At 44.6% G+C, this 18,995-nt stretch overlaps 1 protein-coding gene across 3 annotated transcripts in view; it reads right to left on the minus strand.

The window, feature by feature from the left end:
- The window catches only part of LOC143829080 (SPATS2-like protein), an 84,119-nt gene extending 67,230 nt beyond the window's left edge, over positions 1-16,889 (minus strand). Inside the window, exon 1 of one of the 3 annotated variants that reach the window (XM_077319381.1) lies at positions 16,648-16,889. The gene's annotated coding sequence lies outside the window, so the exon portion shown is untranslated. Of the gene's footprint in view, positions 1-5,076; positions 5,096-15,853; positions 15,922-16,647 lie in introns of those variants that run through there. The other 2 variants (XM_077319382.1, XM_077319385.1) reach the window with 2 other exon arrangements.
- Positions 16,890-18,995: the final 2,106 nt, after the last annotated feature.

Consider the following 18,995-nt stretch of genomic DNA (forward strand, 5'->3'; position numbering starts at 1 on the left):
TGGCTGTATAATCATATGTGTACTGTGTAATCATACGTGTGAGAAACTATTCTGGAGCGAAACACAACGCTCATTGCTGTTGAGAGAGTAGTGGGGAGTTTATATTTCCTTTTACTGTTGTATTGTATTTCCTTTTAAGACAATAAAGAATATGCCTTACCAGCCTGAATAATATTCCAAGATTTAAGCCCACATATTCCTGAAAAAAATAGCTCATACTTCAGACATCTTCAACTTTAATGATTCTACAAGATGACCTGAGTGGAAAGAAAAGGTTTGTTTGCTTTCAGCTGGCCACTAAGCTCCACAAGGAAGAAGGTAGTGCAACCAATTTCACTCCCTGTTGCTAGGGGAAACAAAGCCAGCAATTTCTATATATCCTTCACTCTGTTGAAAAGGCCCACAAGTACCACTATGACTGATTATGCATGGGGTAGAAAGGCCGGGCTGATGGCAACAGGGTAGCGGGGCCAATCCCTGATTATGCATGACGTCGCCACCATCCTGTCCGCATCCCAGCACTGGCCCAACTCAGGGCCTCAGATGGCCCACGGTAAGGGAACACAAAATACTTCCACGTTCTCTGTGTTACTACAGCCACCATCCGCAACCCTGCCGGGCCAGCCCCGTGCATAATGGCCACAACCTACGGTGCCCCTGCAGGGACACCTAACGCCCCAGTCAGCTTTGTGGCACCACAGAACCAATCGGTGGGTTAGTGACATGCCACTCTCCTACCATTGTGCGGTGGGGCCCCCATGCCCCCCACTCCACCCCTGCTGCTGCCACCGCACAGTACGATAGGCTCTTCCAGCCCTGGCATTGTGTGTGCGCACACACAACGTTGGGGCAGTCCACGTGCGTGGGGGATTCGTTCTCCTGTGCATTCTCAGGAAGTGGCGGGGCATGCTACCCCGCTGCAAGGGACTGACAGCAGCCTGCATTAACGGTTATGAGGCCATCTTAGAGAAATGTGACACTCACTTTATTCCAAAGTGGAATGTGCTTTATGAGGCCCTTAAGAGGTCTGGACTCACACATGAAGTCGTGGAACATTTTGAGTTTTGTTGAAGAAAAGTTGAATATCCTGGTGACATACTAGATATTGAAATTGCAGGCAAAGGGTTATCTGGCAGAACATATCTAATATAGGACTCGATCATTCACAAACCATGGGGATGTCAGGAGGGTCAGACATTAATACAAAGGTACACCCTTTCTGTATACATAGGTCATTAATAGATCTAGAAAATTAAGAGCTGTCTGCTACAAAGAATCATAGAGAAATTATGACCATGGACATGGAAAGTAAATTTTCCCCTTGGACTCCTCTGTTTGCAAAGACACTGAACGTGCATAAACGATAAACCTACCAATTAGTGGGTTGATTGTGGTTTCAAAATGAAACCACAAAGGAGACACAGTTGTCTTAGAAGACTGGTTAAGAATCCCAAATCTTCTCAAACTGTATAGAACAAAGCTTCTTAAACTGTGGGTCGTGACCCTGTATGGGGTCGCATAACTGAATGTGGGGGGTCACAAATCCTGGTGACTTCCTGCTAGCGTGGAAGGGGAGCGACAGTGGCTGCGTCAAGGAAAAAGCCCTGCTGCACTCGAGTGTCTGCTTTAGAGCAAAGTGTCCCTCCAAAGTCATCTATTACAAGAATTGCATCTTCTGATTGTGAAGCTAAAAAAGAATATATTTTTATATCCAAACTGGTATACAGCAGTGTGCTCGGTTTTTCTCACTGTCTATAACAATGCAAAAAAAGTCTTCAGTTGATAGAAGACAGCAACAGAAAGGGACAGGTGATTCTCCCCACGGAGGAAGCTCCAGAGTTTTGATGCTATGACTGAAGAGGCCCTCTCCCAGTTTGCCCCTGCCTGATTTCAGAAGGTGGGGGCATCCAAAGCAGGGCCTCTGAAGATGACTGAATTGGTCAGGCAGGTTCATAAGGGGTTAGGCAATCCTTCAGGAAATCCTTCCATGTTGAGGTCTGAAGATCAAGACTAGCACCCTAAATTGTGCCCAGAAATAATCTAGAAGTCAGTCTAGGAAAACCAACACTAGAGGTAATATGGCCTCTATGACCACTCCAGTCAACATTCTGGTCGCAGCCTTCTGTACTAATTGAACTTTCTGAACATTCTTCAAGGGCAGCCCCACATTGCAGCAGTCTAATCTACTTGTAACCAGGAGGTGCACCACAGTGGCCAGCTCTTTTCTATCCAGACAAAGCTGTAGTCAGTTGAAGCTGGTAAAAGGCATTTCTGGCCACAGATTCCATCCACTTATCCAGCAATAAGTCTGAGAACAAGGGCACCCCCAAATTATGGACCTCTTCCTTCAAGGGAAGCACAACCTTATCCAGAACGGGTAAAAAATTAAATCCTGGATCATCTTCTGCCTGTTAGTAGCGCTTCCATCTTGTTTGGATTAAGCTCCAGTTTATTAGCCTGCATCCATTCAAAAACTAACTCGTCACTGGTTCAAGGTTTCTGTAGCCTCCCTAGAATCAGCTGAAAGAACAAGCCACAATGGAGTGTCTTCTGCATATATATTGTTGTTGTTATTATTTGATTTCTGTACCACCCACCCAGCAAGCCAACTCAGGGAGGTATGCATCATATAAAATACAGCTATACAATTTAAAAGCCATTCAATTAAAAATTAAATGAATGTTCAATTAAAGTTCAACTAAAACAGTTCCGCAGGGCCTGCAAAAGGGAGCTCTTCCACCAGGCATTCGGCTGAGGCCAGGCCAACCAACCAACATCTGCAGGGCCCCTGCCCCCCCTCCCCCCAGAAACCCACTAAGACTCCAGGACCTGTTCGAGTTACCACTGTTTATGTTATGATATACTGTTATGTTATACTGTCACCCGGTTCATCAATTAATAATATTAATGTTATTTAATGTATGGTTTCATGTATAGTTTCAGTTATATGTAAACCGCTCTGAGCCTTCGGGGAGGGTGATATATAAATATGAATGAATGAATGAATGAATGAATGAATGAATGAATGAATGAATGAATGAATGAATGAATGAATGAATGAATGAATGAATGAATGAATGGTTTTAAAATGTACATCCCTATGAAATCTGCACTCCCCCAGGGGCCAACCATTGCCCTTGGATTTACAGCTTCTTAGGTGCAACCCGGAATGGGTGAGCTGAGGAATGAGGGCCTAATAACAGTAGCATTGTCACCACCTGGTTGTTTACTGTTGTTTTATCTTTATTATTTCTATCTAGTATGTTGTATTGTCAGCCACGAGTGGGCTGGTCTGGGAGTGGCGGTATAATAAATAGATTGATCGATCCATCGATCGATAGATGGACGGATGGACAGGAGAAGAGAGAGATGAGACAAAGAGAGAGAGAGATGATAAACAGACAGACAGACAGACAGACAGACAGACAGACAGACAGGTGAGAGAGAGAGAGAGAGAGAGAGAGAGAGAGGTGGGTGGACGGACGGACAGACAGACAGACAGAAAGATGGGTACATGGGTGTAACATGGTAAAGATGAGTAGGTAGGTGGGTAGACAGACAAAGCAAATAAATAAATAAACAAACAAATAAATAAATAAATATTAAAACAGTGACAGGTATCTCACAATTAGTGACAACTTAGTCCAAATCTCTGGATGCGTGTAGATGTTAAAGAAAAGGGGACAAAATCTAACCTTGTAGGCCCCCAAAGACCAAAGGGTGAACAGCAGTCCCCCAGCACCACCTTCTGAAATACAGCCTCCACTAAGACCACCACAGAACAGTGCTTTCCAATCTCAGTTTAGCTAGGCAACCCCAAAGGATACTATGCTCAATGGTATCAAAAGTCTGAGAGATCCAAGAGAATTATACTTCTCCCAACACAAGAAATGCATCAGGGCCGCCAAGGCTGTTTCAGTCCTTCTACCATGATAACATATGGATTTTCCATGACGATATGTGGACATGAAGCTCTTGGATTATTCCCTTCCTAGATATTTGCATAACATTTAGTATGGATTATTTCTTAAGTGAACATTCTAGTACCTCTACATATGATTCTATGATACAGACAGTAAATACTTAGAATCATAGATTTGGAAGGGGCCATACAGGCCATCTAGTTCAACCGCCTGATTGAGATTTGCTGATCCTAATCTTCCTTACACACACACTATCTTAACAAGCTGGCCCTGAACCAAGTAGTCCATCATCCTACTGAAACTTATCAAATGTGTATGTGTCTTCTGAACACAAGTGTGGTGCAGTCTGAGCCAGCGTTACACCACAGTAAACCTTTTGATTGCAATGGGTTTAAAAAGGCGTAACTCTATTTAGGACGGCACTGATAGTAATGGTTGCTTGCCAATTCTTTGTTGGCCATAACCATTCTGTATCCCAAGGGTCAGCTCAAATGGAACCACTGCAAAAAGAAAAGTGCACAGCAGGTCCAAATGGCTTCTTAAGACCACTATAAATCAATATTTGTCCCTTGGCAATACTTGCTCAAGACAAGGACACTATTCCAGGGATCCAACAATTGTTTGAATGAGAAGTTAGGTGATCTAATTTCTAAAGTGATGTAACACACTCTGGCACATGTAAATTCAAACGCCAGCTCCGTTATGAACATGGATAACTCTGAGCAAGTATTTTTAGCCTCAACTTCCAACCCATACAATCAAAGTAATTACCTATTTGGCAGTGATGCTTTGCGAATGAATAGGATAAAAATTATCTAGCACTTTGGAGAGATAAAGTTTTACAAAAGTGACACAGCAATTTAATCACGACCCTTTGGGGATTGTACTGATAAGCTGTGGTCCTGACCAGGCTGTACTTGATATTGTAAAAATACACAGTATCTTGGGCACGTTACAACCGCAGTGATTTTAACAGCTGGCAACATCCACAGAAGAAATAGAACATTTATTATTATTATTATTATTATTTACAGATGTCCAATTAAACATTCCCATTAAAACCCCATTAAAATGGACAGAAAAATACAGATACAGTAGACTAACAATCTAAGAACTTGGCAGAGAAACCTCACATCCCCAACCCTTTCCTTACCTCTAAAGGGAGGAGGAAGGAGAGACGGGGTAATCAAAGTTGCAGCTTGACACCAGGGCTTCTCCCCATCAGAGACACAGCTCAGATGCTTGCAGAACACACCACAAAAATGTTAAAGAACTCTTATTAACTCAACATGTCATTTCATGCAAAACACCAAGTGACTGGTTAGATGCTCAAATATTCCTTTGAAGGAATACTCCCTTATATCTGGCATTGGAGCTCTGCCTGCAATCACACACATGTCCCGAACTGACAAGATTTCTAATTTGCAACATCAATTGCAGTTTTCTTGGTATGAAATTCTGATTCCTTCTGTAGCCTGCAGGTTGTAATATTATGATCATAAAGAATACATGATTTTCAAATAGCTTTCCACCTCACTTCTAAGGAGAGACATTTCCTTCCTAAGGCTTCCAGTTTCTTAACATAGCTAGCTACTATACCTGAAACCGAAACATTGGTTTACCTGAAGGTTTCTTCTCATCAGGTCACACCTCCAATCGCTCCAGGCAGGGCTATGCAAATTAGCGTGCCTTTCCAGGATTGTGGAGGCTGACCCCATAGTGTAGCCAAGCTCCAAATCACTCTATTAAGACTTTAATAAACTAATCCTAATAGTTAACAATAATATTAACTGAGTTAACACCAACGTTTCATTACTGCTCTGCCATACAAGAAAACAACATTTTGAGATGGGTAATATATATTGGAGGACTTCGCCCCACTGAAGAGATGAAACTTTCAGGTAAGCCAGTCTTTCATATTCCTTCAATGGAGGAAATCCTTCAGAATGGTTATGGAACTCAGCTAATCCGGGTGGGTATCTTTTCTTTTTTTCTATTACAGAATCAACCTGACACCTGGCTTTAAAACTCTTCTGCCAAAGGCAACCACATCCTGTTCTGAGCCTCAATCTTAAAATGTCTAATGGAGATCACAAAGGACGATCGAGTAGCAGTTCTACAAATCTTCTCAATAGAAGCTCTTGTTCTAAAGGCTGCTCTGGTACAGAGGACCATAATGATTTTAGGCCGGCTCATGCCCTGAGATCCATAGATCTGTTTTATATACGATCCAGGTACTAATGACAGATTTGGATATTTGGCTCCCCAAATTTGTTGTACCATGTGATATGAATAAAGCCTCAGTTAATCTAAATGCCTAAATTCTTTTTATATAAACTAGTATTTAAGCCCGCTGTAGCTGCAATCCAGCAGGGGCTAGCCGTTTGTCCAGGCCCCCCCCCGCGCCGCGGCCTACCCAGGTGATGGTTGTCCATGGTGGGGGCCGCGCTGTTGGTGGCGGTGGCGAGGTATCCTCTGTCTTCGGCGGGTCCGGTCGTGGTTTCTGAGGCGGGTGGCGGCGCTGCTCTGTTGGCCGGGGGCTGTCGTGCTGTGGGGCAGCGGCCTGACACGGCGAGAGGCGCTTTGCGCCTCTCCCCATGTCAGGCCGCCAGGCAGGAAGCCCTGGGCAGCCGCGCTCCACGCATCTGCCGGGAGCTCCGTTGCCAGCGGCCTGACGCGTCGGGAGGCGCAAAGCGCCTCCCGACGCATCAGGCCGCCGGCAAGAGAGCAACTGCAAGCAATTGCTCACAATTGCTCCCTTCACCAGGGCGGGAATCGGCTGGGTCAATCGGCAGGCGCTTTGCGCCTGCTGATTGGCCCGGCCGATGGTCTGTCCAGAGGAAGAGGCCAATCGGCACCCGTCCTCATCCCGGACAGAGCCCGCCCTAACTCCTCCCACAAAGCCCATGCGGCTTTATTTAGTCCGCGGCGCCGGCTGTGTTAAAATTCTCTGTGCTATTACATCTAACTTATGCCAGTTCTTTTTCTTCTACAACGAAGGAATGGGATAAGAAACACTACTTGTTGGTTCAAATTAAACTGTGAATTAACTTTGGGAGCAAACCAAGGATCTGTTTGTAGCATCACAGAATTCTTACAGAAGACATGCAGGTCCTTACAAATTGACAGGTTCCCCAGTTCTGAAACCCTCCTTGTTGTAGTCATGGCTGTCAGGAAGGCAACGTTCCAAGACAAAAACTTTAGCTCTACAGACCTCAGTGGTTCAAATGGTTTGCTGGTTAGTGCCTGAAGCACCTCTGTGAGACCCCATGCTGGAAATCTATGTTGCACCAGAGTTGCTAACTCAGTGGGCCCCTTTAAGATACTTCTTTCTTTCTTTCTTTCTTTCTTTCTTTCTTTCTTTCTTTCTTTCTTTCTTTCTTTCTTTCTTTCTTTCTTTCTTTCTTTCTTTCTTTCTTTCTTTCTTTCTTTCTTTCTTTCTTTCCAATCTTCAAATCCAAGAACTTCAAAACATTCTTACAAGATGGCTTAAGTAGATCCAAATTACAATTCCACATCCATTTTTTAAAAAAAAGCTGACCAGGTATATTATATATTCTCCAGGTTGCTGAATGCCTAGAGTGAAATACCACACCTACAATTTCTCTGGGAATGCCAGATTTTACTAGTGTCTCCTGCTCAGTTTCCAGGCCATCAATTTTAACAATTGGGGATCTGGATGCCATAGGGGTCCCTTATTCAACAGATCTGGAGTTTATTTATTTATTATTTGATTTATAGCCCACCTTACACTGAAGCTCAAGGCGGGTTACAAAAAAAGCCATACCCCAATATAAAACCTCTCCTCTAAAACCAACACCCCAATAAAACATCCAGATACTGAAATTCCCTTCTCTCCTCTACAACCACCAGGCGGTCCACTTGATGATCTAGCTCATTCGGGGGCGGAGGGCAGTGATCTTAAGAACTCAGACTTAACCAAAACCCTGGCAGAAGAGCTCCATCTTACAGGCTCTACGGAACACTAATAGTTCCATCAGGACTCTCAGCTCTCCCCGGAGCTCATTCCACCAGGCTGGGACCAGGGCGGGTCTAGGCCCAGCATATTTCTCAGGGGCGAGGGACCTACAACAGATTGGTACCTGCAGAGAAAAGAGCCATGCGGGGGGCATAAGGACACAAGTGGTCCCTCAGCAAAGTAGGCAATGTCCATAGTTTGTCTATAGTTAGTTGTACGAAATCCAAAAGCCACGGCCTTCTTGGTCAATATGATGCTAACTGTATGAGTTCCGCTTGTTTCTCTCTCATTATGCTCAATACATGTTGGATTCTGCTAGTTCCCACCTTGCAGAGCTGCTTTGATGGTCCTGCTGGAGCTACAGGGCTAACAGAACTGGAGGAGGTCAGTCTCCACAATCTCGGAAAGGCATAGTAACTTGCATAGCCCTGCCTGGAGCAATCAGAGTTGTGACCTGTCCTGTCTGGAAGACTTCCCCCACAGAAGAAGAAGAAGAAGAAGAAGAAGAAGAAGAAGAAGAAGAAGAAGAAGAAGAAGAAGAAGAAGAAGAAGAAGAAGAAGAAACCATCCGTGTTACAGCAAAAGACACCCTTAAGGAGAAATATAGTAGATATCAATTCATGTAAACAGGACCAAAATTATCTCAAAAACTAGTATGATATATACAATGAGCACTGTTCTGGGATATACAAATGACACCTTTGAAATCTATCTATCTATCTATCTATCTATCTATCTATCCATCCATCCATCCATCCATCCATCCATCCATCCATCCATCCATCCATCCATCCATCCATCCATCCATCCATCCATCCATCCATCCATCCATCCAAATATCTATCTTATGGCATGTGCATAATACAGCCAGAAGATCCTAAGATTGTCTGGCTGCAAAGCAAGAAACATTCAGGGGTGGTTTGCTATTGCCTGCCCCCACGTCACAACCTGGCATTCCTTGGAAGTTGCTCTTCCGAGTGCTAGCCAGGGGGGCTCTGCTTAGTTTCTGAGATCTGTCGGCACTGGGCTTACCTGGTCTCTCCATATCAGGTACATCTTTGATAAATATTAACTGACTTACTTTGAGAATATATAGACAGAGTTTTTTTAAAAAAAGCAATGGAAAACAATCTTGACCACAAAGAATTGTAGTATGTTGGCTTTTAGAGATGAGTCTAACCCAGACACTTAAGCGTTGGATTTCCTCAGGTTCAAAGGGAATATTTCCCAAAGCATTTTAAATATAGAAGTCAGAGATTGAGGTCTGGTTAGCTGAGAGCCAAGGGTCTTTGAAAGTAATTTTGGAGAATTTGGATATGCAGTTTTCCAATTCTGTCTCACTCCAAATTTCACAATGTTGCTTCCTTACTAGGACCAAGTAAAACACCTCAATCATTTAAGGATATCTGCTGTTTTCTAGTGGAATTTGGCTTGTTGGCCAAACCTTAAACTTGCTTCTTAAACAGAACCAGATCACATATTGAGATGCTTTATTTGCATCTATTTTCCATTCTTTCATATGACAATGATCTTTAGAGATTTTAAACTTTCTGAAGAAAATAACAAAGTCTGAATCCAGTAGCATCTTTAAGACTGACAAAGTTTTCGTGTGCATACATAAAACAAATAAAACTTAATTGGTCTTAAAGTTGCCACTGGACTGCTGCTTCAAACCAACATGACTACCCATCCGAATCCATGCACAAAACAGTTTATATTCTTCCCTGATCAATGCCAAGTATATTCCTAAAATTGTAGACAACATAAAGCTTGATCTGAAAGGCACCTATAAGCTTACTGATCTTGCTGCTGAAGTGGTACACTGAATTCTGAACTTAATGCTGATTACCTGTAATTTGGCCCGTGCATTCCTGAGGGGAGCCAGGCAAACCGAAGAAAAAGAAACAAATGGTGCAAAAAGAAAAGGGTCTTTAATGGCTGAATGATCCCTACACTTTTCCTGTTTGGCTTTGTCAGGGAAAATTGTTTTAAGTACTATATGGAAAGGAATTGAAAAAGCAACTGAAAGTTACTATGCTATTCTGAAAGTGAAGCCAACTCTCTCGCAGCCAGGCGAGCTTCTCGCTGCAGGGGGGAAGAGGTGGGCGGGGTCACCCGTGACCGGGTGCTGAGGCTTTTGTGGTCCAGGCCTGGGGGTTGATGACCCCAGGCCTTGATCACAAACCGGCCATCTCAGGAGGAGGGGCCAACCTCAAAATGTCAAGGCGTTGGCAAACCACCCCGTATTGAGTCTGCCATGAAAACGCTGGAGGGCGTCACCCCAAGGGTCAGACATGACTCGGTGCTTGCACAGGGGATACTTTACCTTTACCTTAAAGTTATACATAACTCTGATAGCAACTCTTCAGAATTTGAGGCAGAAGCAGTTTTAACAGGATGCTTTTAAAAATGAAAATATTATTTAAAAATAGTTTCCAGAATACACAGAAGCATAAAGAGCTAGCAAAGAAACCATCATCTGGCAATATCTGGCAGATGTCCAATGGCCATTCAGAAGCTCTGCTGATCCCACCCATTTTTGAAAAACATTTGGTGGGTACCAGGAAAGAAGTCTGTGGGTATCCAGGTGCCCACAGGTATCACTCTGGGTACCCCCAGTTTAGAGCATCAGGAATGAAACAGCTTATAGGTCTTAACTAAAATTGGTTGTCGTTCTCCCATATAGATCATCAGAACAAATTAGCTTATGCATCAACATTTAATTTTTTCCTGTACTCATAACATAGCCACCACCCATACAACATTTCATGAGTTAATGAAGCAGACTCTAGTCAGAAGCATAGGCTAAAACAGTGGTCCCCAACCTTTTTATCACCTGGGACCGGTCAACGCTTAACAATTTTACTGAGGCCCGGGGGGAGGGGTAGTCTTTTGCCAAGGGATGTCACTGCTGCCTGAGCCCCTGTTCCATTTGCTTTCCCACCGACACCCCTGACTTCCTGCTGCCCGCTGGGGGGTGCTGCTAGCAGCAGCTGCGCAGTGCCATGCCGAGGGGGAGGCCCAGCCATGGCAGCCGCTGGAGAGCACCAAAGGTGAGCCGGCAGCAGAGTAGCAGGGTAGCCCCCGAGGCAGCAGCCGGGGAAGAGGACGAGGAGGAGCCCCGGCCCGCTACTGACTGATCTACGAACCAGTACCGGTCCACGGACCGGGGGTTGGGGACCATTGGGCTACAATAAGTCCATTACTCTTGAAAGTGTCACAAGGCTGTTGTCCTATTTTTTTTCACTTGGATGCAGCATGCATGCATCTGAGGCCTGTTGAGGAGTCTCAACCAGAAGAAAATAATTTAAAGGGGAAAAAAGACATCTTGAGGCCATTTCTCAACAGGGATACAACAGTCTGCTTCCAGCTGGAGGTTTGTGATTCTTCAACTTGACAACTTTATGAACCTGGCTCATCATTAACTTACTGGGGGAATGTTCAAGAATTGTTCTCTTCTGGCTGAAAACTTAATAAATGTGGCCATATTTTATCTTATGAAGACGTGATACAGTTAATGCATCTGTGAATGGATGGGTTCTTCTAGACTTCAGATTAAACATATGTTGTCAACCTTGCTTAAGAAAAACAGTGGTTGTTTAATAAAACCAAAACATGAACCGCTGCTATGGTAATAACGAAAGCACAGGGTATGTGTGTGTTGCATGCTGTTATTAGATATAGATTCTATAAAAATATATTAAGAGTTGAAATAAAACCATGGAACCAACAGCTTTTATGAATCAGTTTGGTCGGATCTGAGAAAATATCCAGCTGCCAAAATTAGCATTTTAGTTTAGAAGCATGATAAATTCCAGATCGGAATCTGTCTTCATGATTTGTAAAAGTTATCTGTATCTTTTCCGGTTATCTGTAAACCGCCCTGAGCCCTCGGGGAGGGCAGTATATAAATATAATAAATAAATAAATAAATAAATAAATAAATAAATAAATAAATAAATAAATAAATAAATAAATAAATAAATAAATAAATAAATAAATAAATAAATAAATAATAGATATGGTTTCCTCACTTTTCTTATCCGGTTATCTGTAAACCGCCCTGAGCCCTCGGGGAGGGCAGCATATAAATATAATAAATAAATAAATAAATAAATAAATAAATAAATAAATAAATAAATAATAAATATGGTTTCCTCACTTTTCTTATTTTTTCTTCACCCAACTGGCAAAGCCCTTCTGGAGCCATTGTGAAACCCCAGGGTTCACAAAACCCTGGTTGGAAAGCTTGATATATAGCTTTATCACATACCATGCATACATATATAGCTATCTCCAGTCAATGTAAACTCCAAATGGATACTTGACATATTGGATTAGATCAGCGGTTCTCAACCTTCCTAATGCCTTTAATACAGTTCCTCATATCGTGATGACCCCCACCCATAAAATTACACAAGTGTTCTTTCACAGAAATTAAACCGAAACTGACCAATGGCATGAACAATGGTTTATGATTGTATATTTTGTTTTTCCCCAGGATTTCTCAGTTCATTTCTGCCTCTTGTCCCACTATGCCGATCTCGCTCTTTTCCGCTGCTTCAGACAAACAAATGCTCTATCTTGTTCTACCCCGCAAGGCTGTTGTGTGAGTGAGCGGCTTGGTGGCAGAAAGCGGGCACCTGCAGGAGGAGCAGCAACAGTGGCAGTGCCCCACTGGCCAAGTTGCTCACCCTGTCACAACCCCCATGAAAAGGGTCGTTCGACCCCCAAAAGGGTCCCGACACCCAAGTTGAGAACCACTGGATTAGATAAATCAGACATGGTGGTGATCAAAGCACATTGGATGTGTTCTGTTTTGTTCTTTCACATTACAGAAAACTATGCATCCTAGATAGGTACTATATCTTCAAGAGCATTTTGACTATTTTTATGCAGAAGGTCATCCTGGGTCTCAAGCCCCTTCTGCCTCTGTTATTAATGCTGTACTCTGCAATCACCACATTATGAGAAGACAAGAGTCATTGGAAAGGTAATAATGCTAGAAAAAGTTGAAGGTCGCAAGAAAAAAGGAAAACCCAACATGAAATGGGTAGAAGGAAGCCATGCCCATCCATTTGTAAGACCTGAATAAGGCTAGATTCAGGTGAGTAGCCATGTTGGTCTGAAGTATCACAACAAAATCAGAGTCCAATAGCACCTTTAAGACCAAGAAAGACTTATTCAAGGTGTGACCTTGAATAAATCTTTGTTGGTCTTAAAGGTGCTATTGGACTCTGATTTTGCTGAATAAAGCTGTTAATGATAGGATTTTTGGGAGGACATTAATTCATAGGGCTGCCATGAGCCAGAAGTGACTTGACCCCACTGAATACACACATTGTGCCATTCTGCATACTACAGACCTCAGGAAGAAGAATCTTCACTTGTACTTTCAAAAAATTCCTACCATGTATGGTTGCAAAGATAGGCTGGTGGTAGTTAGGTAAGGCATGGCAAAATCTCAAAGCCAGTGGGAACATGAACTAAATTTCAAATAAATGTGAGGCCACAAATCCAGTGACCACATGTAAACACTGTCCTAGAAGGGGTCCATGCTTCCCTGGGACAAGCCTCCTCAAGAAAGAGTTGCTTATTTTCTTCTCCCTTATTTTCTTCTCCCCTTAGCTGGGTTTCATGACTGTCTTCGGCATCAGGATGTATGGTTTCTTCAGGACCCTAAATGGCTGATATGAAAAGCACACCTGCCTGCCTTTTCACATACAGAATAGTAGAGTCCCTCTCGCTGGGAGAGTCAAAGTTCAGCTCCTGCAGAAGACAGGGCAATAAGAAAGGACTGGCAGTGATGGTCAGCTCTTCCTCCGGAGTCCCCTTCCCTGCTTTCTCAGGTCATCATGCTATCCCCCTGGGAAGCATCTACAGGGTAACATTCAATGGAACATCAAGGATAATTCCATCCACTTAAAGAACAAAACCCTCCTTACAGCTCGACTGGTGGATATTTGGGGGGAAGTCATGAAATGTAGCTGGTAGGGTCCTCACAGGTACATCTTGGAGGGCCCATATCCAGCCTAGTGTTGAGGCACCTGCATTGGTTGCTGGTTGTGGCCCGGATCAGGTTCAAGGTTTTGGTATTAACCTTTAAGGTCATTCACAGTCAGGGCCCCACTTATTTGAGGGACCGCTTGCCTGCTTATGCAGGAGCTAACTTACTGGTTGTCCCTGGCCCAAGGGAAGTTTACCCAGCCTCGACCTGGGCCAGGGCTTTTTCAGTCCTGGCCCCGACCTGGTGGAATGAGCTCCTGGGTGGGCTGAGGGGCCTGACAGAGCTTTCCAAGTTCCGCAGGGCCCACAGGACAGAGCTCTTCCGCCAATCTTTGGTTGAGGCCAGGATGGTTAAGATCTGGACTACACTGCCACCCCTTGAGTGACCAAGAATGGCATGGGGGGTTAAGCTGCCACTGTCTTAGATTGGTCATGTTTTATATGTAACAGGTTTTATGGTTGATTTTAATGTGGGGTTTTATAATTTGTTAGCCACCACTAGCCAATCAACGGGCCTGGGGAGATAGAAGCTGAATTATAAATCAATAAATAAAATGCTTTTAATGTATGGAATTGGAGGTCACTGCGGGTGGGCAGGTAATTATGAATTTCCTGCATTCTGCAGGGGGTTGGACTAGAACCCAGAGGTCCCTTCCAACTCCATGATTCTATGATTCTAAGTGATTTTGATGTTATTTGACTGCATTGTATCAATTAACATTACCCATCGTGAGCCTCATGGGAAGGGTGGGTTATAAGAATAGATAAGACAGGCATTTACTCAGAACAAATGATGCCTTCAAACCAGAAAACGGCTGAACCAAACTTGGCCATGACATCAGAATCAGGCCACTAAGTCTGCTTGGTCAACACCTGGGAGCCCAGAATGAAGAATTAGAGAGTCCTTGCTCCACATCTATGACTGGGAGAAGGTATTTTAAATGGCTTGAAAGCTCACACTAGCTTGAAGTCCCTGCTCTCCATGATCACAAGGAGAGTAATGCAAAGGAAATACACTTAATTTTACAGAACTGAACTTTTCTTCATGCAGCCTTTAGGTTACGCCAAATACAAACAAATTTAGTTTTTTTTTAAAGTATCAACAAGCATATACCGTATTTGCCAGCGTATAAGACGACTGGACGTATAAGACGACCCCCCAACATTTCCACTCAAAATACAGTACTATGGGCCACTATTGGCAGCTGTGTCTATCCCAACTGAAGTGCACCCGGCGTATAGGACGACCCCCCCCCCCACTTGGAGGCATGTTTTTCAGGGGGGAAAAGTAGTCTTATACGCCAGCAAATACTGTTGACTCTTAACTGAGACAAGAACAGTGGCATTGCTAGATGATCAGCCAGAGTATTATTGCAGTTACAATCTGCTAATGGATAGGTGTCATTTATTTTATTTTATTTATTTGTATTTATATACCGCCCTCCCCTGAGGCTCAGGGCAGTTATTCTGGATCACAAGCATTCTTACAAAATTGTGATTGCCTTGTGTATAACGGAGGATGCAGATGTTGGAACAGCAATGGTGGAGTCACACAGATGTGACAGAAGCAATGCATGAACCCAAGATCCCCCCATCCTTCAAAAGCAAAAGAGCCCAATCTGTTCATTTCTGTGCAGCACAGAAACTTGCCCATTTTGACTATTCGGAATAAAACTAATCCTGTTGCACTAAATTGTCCGTAAATATGAAAGGATCTCAAAATAGCAATTGGGATTCCCAGAGAGAGAGAGAGAGAGAGAGAGAGAGCGCACTATCTGGGAAGACAACTAAATATAAACCACCTCCCAGAACAGCAGTTTTAAAACCACAAAAATCTCGGGGGAAACGGCAGTATCTAAACCTCACACACACTCTCCATCTCCTCGGCCTTTGAGAACGTTTCTACAGCAATATTTCGGGTCCTCCTCTCAAAAATGTCACGCACCAGTTCATGTGCCGCTTCGCAGCATAGTGTTGAAGCTGGCAAGGAATCCTTTCCAGTTTGACAGCGTTCTTCGAGCCGCTCAGAAGGATGCATGCCGCAGAGCCATTCAACTTTAAAAACTCGTATCAGTATGGGGCGGGGGGGGGGAGTGGGCGAGGGAGAAAACGAGAGAGCCGGAGAAATGTGGCTTCTCCATGACTCATAGCATTCCTGCTCGCAAAGCCCGGGATCGCATCCATACTGCGCCCGTACGGTAAAAAGCAATCCATAATCTGACACCTCCCGTGCAAGGGCCAGTGGCTAGTGGACCTGGCCCAAGAGGACCCGATCCTTGGGCTTGCAATAATCCATCTCTGGCTGGGATGGATCCCCAAGAAGCAATGCCCACAACCAGACCCCCGCTGGTCTTCAATGGCAGGCTAAACCTCCCACCCACCCCCAAAAAAATACATTTTTAAAAGCTGTAGTATTGCTCTCCCCCCCCCATCTACATTTAGGAAAGGGAGGAGGGGCAGGATGGCGTGGCCCCCTCCCCTAAAACACCAATAAAGCCAGGCGTCGCTTTCCCGCACCCACCCACCCACCCACCCCAAAAGCCCCATCCATGCTCAGGCGGTTTCCTTTCCAGGGGCTCATTGCAGCTTCTCAGAGACAGCCCGTTGCCCTAGTAGGCGAGGAATGGAGCCCATTCCCCCAAAAACAAAATAGCCCGCCACACACCCTCCTCCACACACCCACCGCCATTTATCAGGCGCCCCCCCCCCCTTTCCCGGTGCCCGCGGCGGGCGCCTTACCTCACGCGCAGCCAATGGCCTTTTCCCGCCTGAGGCCGAGCGGGAGCGAGAAAGGCGGGCGGGTCCCGCACCGGGTCGCCCGCCTCAGTCTTGCTCCGGCAGGGGAGCGCCGTCCTCCCCCTCCAGCCTGCTAGTCATCCAAGCGCCTGTCCGCCCGCCGCCGGCTTCTCTCTCTCACACACACAGCGGTGCTCTCCGCCTCACAGTCCCAGCCCGCCTCACACGCGGGTCTTCCCCCCCCTCCTCCTCTTTCTCTCCCTTCCTACACTCCCCCCCCCCCCGATTATCCCTAAACAATAAATATGGGGGGAGCCCCCCACCCCGTCCCTCTTGTATCCTCCTGCTTCTCCTTCAGCGCCTTCCACCATGCAAATGCAAAATACACTAAGAAAATGCAATGCAAAAGGTGGTTCGGTTGGGTTAGCACAACCGTGGGTTTGCGAAGGGGAAATTTGTGTGTGTGAGAGAGAGAGATGCGGAGAGGGGTGGGCGGATGACGGATTTGTGGAACAGGGCCAGCATATTTTCGAGATGAGGCATTCTCGAAAGGGGAAACATCCAGGAGTTTCTCACACAAAATGCCTCTTTACTTGCAGGCGCAAGCTGGCATGCTGACACGAAGACGGAATACTTCCACTTTGGGGAAGTTTTTTTTTTTTTTTTCAGTTGCATCCCTCATGGACAAATCTGGTGGTGGTCAGCGTTTAGACTTCATTGGTCGCAACCCTCTGGGGTCGGCGCAGAAGCATTTATCCTAGGCCTATTCTGCACACATAGGATAATGCACTTGAGAAGTAGATTTCCTGTTCCGCACAGCTGCCAAAACACATTGAAAGTGCATTATCCTATGTGTGCAGAATGGGTCCTAGTCTCACATGTAACATGTGCTGTAGGTCCTGTGGTTTCAGGTTCCCCACGGTGCTGTACGTTTAGGGGAGCTTTCACACTGATAGTTAGAGGGTCTTCATACATATGTGGCTTGCTGACCACAAGAACAAAGGGCGATCTGCATGCCCTGTTAGTAACTGAACATGCACATGGCTCATTGAGCATGCGTGTGGACAGCAAGCCACTTAAGTGCAAAGGCCCCCTTAGATTTTGGGACATTGCACTTGCGCGTCCTACAGTACAAGTAAGAGCACCAGTTGTATTCCGCTAAGGATCTGCAAATCCTTAAACTGGCTCTGGTGCTACAGGCTTCGGAAATCCTTAAATCGGGATTGAGTCATCTGTGTTGGTTGGCATTAGAACAAAGTTTGAGCCCAGAGGCACTGTTAAGCCCAACAAAGTTTCATTCAGAGTATAAGCTTTCATGTACACACACAGTTCTTCAGAGACCAACCGAGTTTAATTTTGGGAATAAGCTTTAACGAGCAAGCATACTTCTTCAGAAACCAGCCAAGTTATGTTCTGGGTATAATTTTTTGTTTTCACACATACTTCTTCAAAGACTAACAAAGATTAATTCTGGGTATCAGCTTTTGTTCACCTGCATACTTCTTCAGAGACCGACAAAGTTAATTATAGACATAAGCTTTTGTGTTAGGGATGTCAGTCTCTAGGTGGGACCTGAGGATCCCTTGGAATTACATCTCATCTGCACACTACAAGAGTTAAGTTCCCCAGGAAAAAATGGATGTGTTATAGGCTGGACTTTCTGAAATTGCACCCCATCAGTGCCCCTGTTGTCCCCAAGCTCTTCCCTCAAATATCCAGGAGTTTCCCAACCTGGATCTAGCAACCCAATCCCCCACTGGTAGCCAAGGGGGACCTGGCAACCGTATTTTGTGTGTACGCAAACTTTTTCAAAGACCAACTAATTCTGGGTATAAGCTTTTGTGTGCATGAAGACAAGAAGTGTGCCTGAATACAAATACTTCTTTCAAGAATTAAATTTTGTTGGTCTTTAAGGTGCCACAGGACTCAAATTCTCAGGTTCTGTGGCATGATTTTTATGGGATTTTATCTATTTATTCTCAATTTTATATGCCGCCCTTCCCCGAAAGCTCAGGGAGGCTCACCACAGTTTATAGTTTACGATAGGTTAAAACAATTCCAATATTTCAAACTACTAATGTACATTTTAAAATAACCCAAGAATGCATTGCCAGTTCTCTATCAGAGAGGAAGGGGAATAAAGTGTTTTGTTAGTACATTCATCAAGAGCATATGTAGTTGTTTCCAATTATGTCCAGGCATGCCTCTGTTTATTTTAGTCTCATTGACTGCTCTCAGTGTTGTGTACGGAGTGAAGGAATCAGCTTCCGGAAGAGCCCTGTCACAGTTCCTCAGGGGCTGCAAAACAGAGCTTTTCCACCAGGCTTTTGGTCAAAGCTAGAACCGGGAAA

Source organism: Paroedura picta, chromosome 2 (assembly GCF_049243985.1).
Source record: "Paroedura picta isolate Pp20150507F chromosome 2, Ppicta_v3.0, whole genome shotgun sequence".
NCBI lineage: Eukaryota > Metazoa > Chordata > Lepidosauria > Squamata > Gekkonidae > Paroedura > Paroedura picta.